Below are 9939 nucleotides of genomic sequence, written 5' to 3'. Positions count from 1 at the left end.
GCTAATACCTGTGTTCTCGTACAGCTACAGACATGATGGCCTTTTCAGATATTGCCTTTTTACCTTAAACAGCTTTATTTGTTTGTTTTTGTTGATGTTGTTCGAAGGACCATATTAAAATCCCCCAAAGTTGTACTTTTCACAAGCCACGAAAACCCATTTGTGCTGATGTCTGATGAAATCCACGCTAACAGGTGCTGGGAATACAGTTTTACGAGGCACAGCACCTTACAGAGGTCGGTCTGCACAGTTCATCTGCTGTCTCCCACTTGTCTCAGTATCTAGCATGAAATTCCACACATGCCTTTTATTTAGGAAAGAACACAAAAGTCTGTTATCTTATTCCTCTGGAATTTTCCGCAGTTATTTAACATGTTAGTTTAGGCATAATTGGTGAGTGGGCTCTTGAAATTTATATCTTAGCAGCACTTATTTACATCAGGCTTAAAGTAGTCCGTTTCAGCCGAGGTAGATGTGAAGCATTAGATTGCAAACGTACCTAATCCATCTCTCCTCCCCCACGACCAGAAATCCTGTGGTTAAAATAACACAGCCTCTATTCAGAGCACAAACTTAGAGCTGCTAGCGGGAGCAGGCTCGGGATTTAGACAACTCTCCGCAGATGAAGCTGTTGAAGGGTCTCTCCCGGGTTTGTTTCCCATCCTACTTCTGATCCATGCGAGGAAGGCAGGGGCTCTCCTGCCTGCGAGCAAGGTAAAGATTTTCTGCGTTCTGTGTGCGTCTGCGTGTGTACGTAAAGGAGCCGGTAAATGTGCCTGTAAAAATGCAAATGTGGCTGTGCAAATGTTGCTGCTTACATAGCGAGAAGCGTTTGGGAAATGGCTTCACAATCTTTAACTGTTAATCTGCTCTGGAGGCTGCTCCCATACAGCAGAGCGAGGATGAAATGATAATCTGCCACGGCGGGGCTGGCAGCAGCAATTCCCCGCCGCACGGTAGAGAGGCTGAACGTTTGGGAAAGGCAGCAAATAACAGAAGCGGGCACCCCCGTGGTCCGGGCAGCCTGCAGCACAGCAGGCGTGTGGCTGACCCCCGGGTGCAGCCCCTCGAGGGGGGCTCCACGCAGGAGGCAGCGCGGTGCTGGAGGGGGCAGCGGGTCTGGGAGCAGGGGATGCGCTGAGGCTCCTATGGCAGCGACAGCACGGGGCGCTCAGAAGTGTTGGGATGCTGCATGCTGGATAACTGGCTGCTTTTATTTGCTCTTACTGCTTTCCGAGTCCCAGGGGATGTAGGAAATCATCGCCTTGAGCGAGGCAGGGTGCTTCCTCACAGCCCTTCAGGGAGCACCTCCTGCCTGCCACAGCTGCCCTCCCCTGGTCCCCGCTGTCCCAAAGCCCTGGCAGCCTGGCAGCACGCACCCAACTCCTCTGCTGCTCCGGAGGGAGGAGGAGGAGGAGGATGCTCTGCATGCCAGGTCCCTCGCAGCGCTGAGCTGCCGTGCTGTGGGGAAGCTCCCTCCTGGCAGAGGTAACCTTGTCCCTCCAGCCACCGCTTTGTCCTGGCGGGGGAAATGTGGTTTTATCATCTGGGCGCCTGGCGTGGGGAGGGGGAAGCGAGGCTGCAAGGAAGACAAACGCAGAGTTCTTCGCGACAGCACATTGTGTACAGCACGCCGTGGCGGGGAGGCAGCTCGGAGGAGAGGGAATATGCACAGAACAAAGAGATGTGGTCAGGCAGCGAGTGTAAAATTTCCATATAGAAAGTCAGGCTGATGTCATTGCAACTTCCCAGAGCAGTGCCAAGAATCCTGAGCTCCGTATCAAGATTCAGTGAAAATCCCCCGCATACTCACAATTTGTTCATGTGGAAAAATGAACTTTCATGGAAAATATGCATGGGAATCTGCCAGAGGAGTGTGTTGCTTTATTTCTTTTATTAATTCTGAGTATGTTAGTTCGGAAAGCGGTCCCGTTTTAGCATCAGCTGCCCCCATCCAAGAGTCAGAAGCTCTCATGCAACCGCCGGAGGTGAGGGAGGGAAGCGTGGTTTTCTGTACGAGCGGCTGTCAGATGGGAAGAGCTGTTCGAGTAGGACGGGGAGTGGGAAGGCTCAGTGGGATGGCTGCACGAAAGCTTTTTTTTCCAAGTGACAAATCTGAATCGTGATAAGACACACCTGAATGGAACAGCGTCACCAGCTTGTATAAGGCTGGATGTGCCGGGGTGGGATTGCGTGTGACTCCTCTGATTAAGATTTCTCATACTCGCCTCGCTATAGGACCGCGTTCACGGTCCCTTATAACTTTGCCAGACTCGAGGCATTTAGACTGAATTTTTCCAACTTGTTTGTCTGCCTCGGGCTAAGTTCTTTTCTGGAAAATTTCAGCCAAAACTGTCCAGCTATTTCCAAGAATGAGCATAGGGGGAAAAGGCGTTGCTGTCCAACTGGAAAAAGCAGAAAGGAAGAAGCAGGAGGGGGGGGACCTGGTGATCTTTCTTTGGATAGTTCTTATCCCTCTGTGCTTTGGAGCAGAGATCTGAAATTTGGCAGGAGCTGAGCTTTCTGTCAGGACTGTGGGTTGTTGTAATTTATTTTTTTTTTTAACTTTGTAAATCTCTTCCAATTTGGCCTCGTGATAGACTTTGAAGGGAAAAAATAGCAACTTATTAAGGACATGCAAGTGCTCAGTAGTCAAAATCTGCTGAGATTTCTTCCCGCGTGAGCGAGCCCAGCCCAGTGTCCCAGCAGCTCCCGGCGCTGACCCCGATGCTCCCAGGCACCCGAGCTCCTGCTGCTGCTGCTGCCTGCCCACGGCTCTGCAGGGACAAAGGGCTGAAGCATCTCCCCAGCCCTGGCAGGTACCAGAGCTCAGAAATGCTTGTGAAGCACCCAGAGCCTGTGGGAGGTGTGCCACTGTTGGTAAGATCAGTCCTCTGTCCATCCTGCCCCGTGGGGTAAAGCTGGGACCTCTAGCAAAACGCTGAGAGATCATCTAGTGAGCAACGCGTGGCAAAAGGGAGTCCTACTTCTGCAAGCTCTTTCCTCGTGGGTTTTTCAGTCTTGAAGTTATCCTTGCGGCCTATTTCTGTGTGCGGTGCGTCTGCAGCGCTCTCAGACAGATGGCGAAATGTCAGGGTTTCCATTTTGCCACTTGACGTGATTCCCACAGCGAAGGCAGAGAGCGGCAGTCTGCTCAACCCCGCTCCCGCTGGAGCTGCAGAAGTGGTGGCTCCTTTCGCTTCTTTTAGGGCTGTGAGCCACGGAGCATCCCGTACAGCCTCTGCTCTCACAAAGGCAGGCAGTGATGCTTCGTCAGCTCCTTGGAGCTCGCACAAGGACTCAGTTGGAGTTCAGGTGCAAACCCCAAACCTTCATTGTTTGCGACCTGCTCCAAACCCAGACCCTGCTCCTACCCCAGCTCTACTCACGGCTAGCAGCTGGCTTTGTCCCTTCGTGCTCTTCCTGCAGGTCTGGTTGAATTAAAGCAGGCTGTGGGACAGGACTAGCTCAACAGCCACAGCCCCGCGCCTTGGGACACGCTCTTTGCTGGAAATTAAAGTTCATGAAATTCGTTCTGCAGCTCCTCAATGGACAAAGCGAGGCTTTTGTGTAATTCCCATTTCTCATATGTTTCCAAATAGTCATGAGTTATGAACTGTTCAGTCTCAGGAATTAATGCTGTTTTCCAAACGATCTGCTTTGATCTGCTCTGCAGACTCCCGGAGCCTGCAGGTTGCATGGGCCAGGTCCTCTGTCCGGAGCCACACCAGGTCTTGGGTTTCTGAAGGTGGTTGTGTCGCACCTCTGAGGTCCCCAAATCCCATGGCTGGAGACAGTCAGGCTCATCCCGGCCCCATGCAAATCACACCCTACTCTGTATGGGGACCGGGCCATGTCTTCAGGTGCAAGGATAAGGAAAGGATTTACCTTTTTCAAGAGAAACTTGCATAGGGTGAGGAAGACGAGCACTTCAGCCTCTTGCACTGGCAAAGACCACCCGGGAAACCAGATGTAAATTCAGGTCTCCTACCCTAAACCAAGTGTCATCGATTCCCCTAAGTCCTTCCCTATCATTTACAATGCCCTTGTGAATCCCATCGTCTAAGTCTAGGTATGAAACCATGCCACACACAAGTTCCTAATAACTCCAAGATCTCTGAGGGCGTTTTTTAACTGCTTACAGCCTTTTATCACGTTTTCACTTCTATTTAGATGCCTTGTCCCTCAGCAGTGAATTTCTCTGTTTTTCTCTTCTTCCCTGCTCCTGCCAGTTTGTTTGTGCCCTCGGCGTTTTCCACCTGCAGGGCAGGAGGCGCCTGCTTGTAGCAAACCTCTGACAGCAGCGCTGAATTTTGGCTGTGCTGAGCTCACCGCACGGGGTGACTCCAGCTCTGTAGCCCCTGATAAAATCTCCTTGGTGTTTCCGTCCCTGAGCCCAACCAAATTAAGCAGCACTTTAAGATGAACCCATGTTGCAATTTGCAGCCTCCACCACCAAGGCTGTGTTTGTGTACCCCTGCTGCGCCCAGCACCAAGCAGAAACGGGGTTGTCGATGACCTGTGGTGGAGAAATCGAACCAAAAGCAATTGCTTTCCTCGCCGCCGCCTTTGTTCACGGCGTCTTGCTTTTGGCCTCTTTCACGTATGTAATCAAACGTCGCTGCTCTCCACATGCTACAGCTCGCTGTGTTTAAATTCAGAGGAATCTCCCTTAAATATTTACTTAAACTATAACATCCCTTGAGCTCTTTATAAATTGCTGTACAAGACTGCCTTTTATAAAAGACCCCAGATTTTTTTTTTTAATTTTATTTTAAAATTTCCTTGGTCTGCCTCCCCACCTCACAGCCGCACCGGGGACAGCACTGCCTCCTGCTCAGAAAGCTGGTGCCCGCTCCTTGGGGCTCACAGACCCATCCTCAAACCCTGCCAAGGGCTCCAGAGCCTCAGGGCAGGGTTTCAGCACACATATTGTTTCTGTCCCAGGAACACAACAGCCCCATAACTTCCAGGAATAGGCAGGAAAGCTGCTTTGAAAGCCTCTCTTCCTACCATTGCACACGCACAGCAGCTGAGGCTGAAAGTGCCGGCATCTGATTGTTTTTGTATAAAACCTGTGGTTCTGGGCATTTTCTGAGCAGCAGACCTTCAAGACAAGTAAAACATTCTGTGCTATTCAGCCGGAGGCCTCAGATCTGAGAAGGACCCACCACTCGCCACACAAAGATGTTGGTATTGCACATAAAAAAAAAAGAGGCTTCACTTTGCTTCTGTGTAATTTTAGCTAAGGGTGCGAGTTCAGCAAATCATTACGTTATTTTCATGCTATCTGCTAAAAAGTTTGCCTGGAATAATCAGTATGTAAGTGGTGGAGAACTGCAGTCCTCCTTCTGTGTTTCCAATTCCACAGTATTCCAGCACCTCGATGATTCATGCACTGGCAAAATCTCCCCAGCCAGTGTGCGTTTGGGTAGGAATTGGATTACTCACCCACATAAGCAAGTGCAAAGGAGGTAATTCGTTATGCTGTTCCTCGGCGATAATCGAGCCTCGGCTTCCCATTCTGGGCTCTATGTGGGTTTAACCGGGGGAGCTGTGCAGGGGAGAAGCACCACAGCCTCTCTGAATCATTTTTATTCTCATCCCGGTTCCTTATCGCTAATTACATCAAGGCACATTTCCATGGAGACCGAGAGCAGTGCCATCAGCCCGCAGTCCCTCCGGTCCCCCTGGCACCTCCACTTGCTTTTCTAAGTGCAGTGCTCCTCCAGCAGGGCCCTGGGGAGGAAGAGGCAGGCCGTGTTTTGATCGAGACCCTCCTTGTACTGAGCCTAAATTTCAACAGGCTAAATAAAAAGACACATCCCATTACAGAGGGAGTGCTGTCGGTGAAGCTGGGGATCAATTAGTCTTTCCCGGTGGCTGGGGATGATTGCAGGAACAGATTTGAAGATCAGGGTGGCACCGAGTGTTACTTTCCTCCCATGGTGAAGGCAGCACATGGAAAGTCTGCCTCAGACAGCCTTTGCCTTTTTTTCAGTCTGAACTGGAGAGCCCTCCTTGTACTTTCCTCCCCATCACACGAGGCCATCTCCAGCAGCATGGACGTAGCATCGCGCTTTAATAAATTCAAATCAATACTTCATTACTCTGCTGTGTCAAGATGAAGCACATTTTTCCCCAGGTGGGTAGGAAGGGCTTTTATCCAGCCCTTGCTTACATCCACCCAGTCACCTCGTGTTGGCGTCAGGGTCAATTCCCTCCTTTAATTTCCTCCTGAATTTATTCACAGCATCTGGCACGGACCTTTGACTGTCAATGTGTCTGAAAGAGTATTTCCAGAATAAAGTCCTTACATCTTTTTTTAAAATTTCTTGCCTGTAATAGTCAATCTGAGCAGCCACATGATAGCACGGAAGGGCTTTTTCTTCCTCTCCTTCCAGTGGTAGCTCTGCACTGCACATCGCTGCCCTGCTTTCCATTTCATGGGACCTCCCGGCAATCATACCTTTGTCTTTGCACACAGCCAGGTCAGGAAGTCAAGTTACAGAAAATCTGAGGCAATTGTGTGGCCCTAAAATACCGCCTCAGAAATGTACAGGTCACTTAATTCCAGAAACAAGGCATGATGGTGGTTCAGAGCTGAAACGACTCGTTTATGGCTTGAACTGAACCCAAACCTCTAATAAGGGTTACGGAGATCACAGGCACGGGGGGCAGAGGCAGGAGCGGAGCTGGGCTCCATGATCACCCTGCTGGGCACCTCTGTGGGGTCCCTGGCTCTTGCATGGCCAAGGGCTGCACAAATTAACCTTGTTTTAGTTCGGCCGTGCTCGTGTGGCTTTCTGAGCGCTGAAAGCAGCATGAGCCCCGATGATTAACTGTTGTTATTTATGAGGCATGATGCTGCCCAGTCCCGGGGCTGAACTTTCCAAGCCGAGGCCCAGTGTATACAATCGGGCCTGCCGCTCTCCAAACAGTGCCCGGCCTCAGTCCCGGCGCTGTAAACTGTTTACACAGAGCTGCAGGCCTCATAACTTACTGAATAACTCTCTTGTCAGTCAGATAAGTAAATATTTCACGAGACTGTGAAGATCAGCACCAGCCCCAACTGCCCAGAGCAGCTCCAGATGGACCCAGTTTAACAGGGGACCAGCACTGCTCCAAATTGGGTTGAGCAGGGATCTGAGAACCACCCCCCGAGGGAGGTGGATGCAGTTTTAAGGACGCTCCGCTTTCTGTGGAGCCAACAAGAGGAGGAAACCGTGGCAAGTGCTTACAAAGAAGCCATCTTCCTGGATTTGTCAGTCAGCATTTGGGGGAGCCGGAGGGCACCCCTTCTTCTCCACCTCCTCCTCGCTTACCCAGGCAGATGAGGTGGAGGCCAGCAGGCTTCTGCAGCAGGAGGGATGGGCAGTCCCCTCCTCGGGCCATGTTTAGAGACCAAATTATCTGGTTTCTCACACTGGTTGGTGGCAATGGATGGTGGCAGGGCCTCTACAAAGCCACCTCAGGGGTAGTCCCGTGGGCGTGAGGAAGGGAAACGTGTGAGGACTGCTCACAAGTCACAGGGTGGCTGAGGGGGGCGGTCCTCCACCAAAACCCACCAAAGGCCATGCACAAAGTTCATTAAGAGTTGAAAACTTCAGAACTCATTCATTTGAGGTTAACCTGATGCTGAGCCATCGGCCAAGCTGCACGTTTGGTATTTACTCCTTAGATTTATGACCGGGACCTACTTCCATCCAATTCCTTTAGAAAGATTTTGATCCTTTCTCTCTGGAGATCTCTCAGGATATCTCTTCTGTACCTCCTGATTATGCTGGTGCTGAGGGGAAGTTTCCCTAAAAGCATGTTTCCGTGCCTGGTGTGTATTACTTATTTAGTGTCAGAGGCATGTGTGAGGCTGCCCGTGTTTACAAGAAGGCAGGGCTTCATCCCAGGACTGAACCAAATGCTGCCAAGACAGCGCAGTGCGGGCATAAATAAAAGATAGCTTGCAGAGACTGGCAGCGGCTCTCACCCCCTGAAATGCCTGCTCAGGTTTGTGCACCACCACACTGCCTCTCCAGCCTCGATGCCCTCAGTGGTGGCTGGTATGGGAAAACAGGTGAAGTACGAGTAATTCCTTACAGGTGGGCAGATGCAGAGGGGAAGAGGATGCAGAAGCACCATCGTGCTGGTGGTGCACACCCCTGTGTGAAATGCAGTCGGCCCAGGGGATATGTTCATGTCCTGCAAGCGTGGAGAGGTTTCGCCTGCTGTAGTAAAAGTTTTCTAATTCCTAGATAACCTTGGTGGGAAATGAAGGCACCGAGTGAAACGCATTCAGGGAATCTGCCAGAAATAAAGGTGTTATTTTGTAAAAGAGAGCAGGAAATGCTCCAGCTCTGGATCCAGCTCCAGGTCTAGCTTCCATCAGTGGATACAAACCCAAAATTTGGAAATTAACTGAGTGCCACCAGCACAGAGTAATGTGTATGTGTGCTGTGTAATGTGTGTGTGGGGAAAAAAAGGAAAGGAAAGGAAAGGAAAGGAAAGGAAAGGAAAGGAAAGGAAAGGAAAGGAAAGGAAAGGAAAGGAAAGGAAAGGAAAGGAAAGGAAAGGAAAGGAAAGGAAAGGAAAGGAAAGGAAAGGAAAGGAAAGGAAAGGAAAGGAAAGGAAAGGAAAGGAAAGGAAAGGAAAGGAAAGGAAAGGAAAGGAAAGGAAAGGAAAGGAAAGGAAAGGAAAGGAAAGGAAAGGAAAGGAAAGGAAAGGAAAGGATGATGATCTCTTCCATCAGTCACTGGCTGCTCTTGGGCATATACCCTGCTGACCTCTAAGTAGCTGTAGTGTCATTATCTGTGCTACCTGAGGCTTTTTATTATTATTATTATTATTTTTTTTTTTGTAAGCTAAAGGTGCTCTGTAGCTGTCTCTGTGTTCCTCTTGACCAGCCTCTAAGATGGGACCTTAAAGAATGCAAATGGGGGTAGATTTGCCCTTAACTAAGTGCTTTTCTTTTCTTATCTTCGCTGGAACATGTCACTGTTTTTTCATCCATTAGTGATTTTTTTTTCTCTTAACATCGTCTCTGATTTCTGTGTCATGAGGGGGAGTATTGTCAGATCTCATTCGCATGATGGGAGAGGCAGAAAATCCGTCCCATATATCATGTGCCCTTGGCTCCCAACACCACAAAGGATTTCTTCAAGCCCTGCTCATTATCTCCTTTCATACTTTAAAAGAGAAGCTAAAATGCTGGTGACAAATGGCCTCGTTTATCACATTTAATTGACTGACTGTTCTTTTGAGCCTCTGAAATACACACTTTGGGCCAAAGCACTGGAAAAAGAACATGCCATTTATCCTGGTCTGCTGCCAGGTCACATTAAAAAATGTTCAGGAGGTGTTTGCTAGACCAGTACATGGAGCGTGCTTGCTCCAGCAGCGTGTCTCCAGCTGTACGCTGTGCTGTTCTCTGGAAAGGAGGTTGAGCAACTGCTCCAAAAGTACTTTTTTTATCCTTTTCTAATAGCTCTAACAATTTTACTAGAGATCTGTGGATGTTCAGCACAAGGTCTGAGCCCTCTGCAGAGGGTAGGACCTCCAGAAGCTCCACGAAGCGGAAACCCGGACACTTGGGAGGTGGCCAGCCATACCCTGTGGGGTTGCTTGTGTTTTTGGTGGTAACAGAAATGAGTTGCAGGCACCCAAAGGGAGGCCCCTTGCTCCTATCCCATGCTTCCAGCCCCTTGCAAGCTTCGCCGTGCCACAGCAGAGCCCCTCAAACAATGTCCGTATGGGTATAGGCGGGCAGGTAGGCTGAAGAAGGTGGTGTGGATTGGAGAAGAGAGGGCTGAATGCTGAAATGACATTTTATAACATATTTCTTGTAAGAGAGTGAGCAAAAGGAAAGCAAATAAACCGTTCTCTGTCGGTGCTGTAGGTAGGAGCCATGTGCTAAAATTTCAGTGGGGGTGTGTGCTTCGTCTGGCC

General features: G+C 49.9%; 1 protein-coding gene across 1 annotated transcript in view; it reads left to right on the top strand.

The window, feature by feature from the left end:
- Positions 1-535: 535 nt before the first annotated feature.
- The window catches only part of JCAD (junctional cadherin 5 associated), a 52131-nt gene continuing 42727 nt past the window's right edge, over positions 536-9939 (top strand). The window contains exon 1 of the mRNA XM_068673623.1: positions 536-714. The gene's annotated coding sequence lies outside the window, so the exon portion shown is untranslated. The remainder of the gene's footprint in view (positions 715-9939) is intronic.

The sequence above is a fragment of the Anas acuta genome, chromosome 2 (assembly GCF_963932015.1).
Source record: "Anas acuta chromosome 2, bAnaAcu1.1, whole genome shotgun sequence".
Taxonomy (NCBI): domain Eukaryota; kingdom Metazoa; phylum Chordata; class Aves; order Anseriformes; family Anatidae; genus Anas; species Anas acuta.
This window is presented reverse-complemented; position numbering and strand designations above follow the sequence as displayed.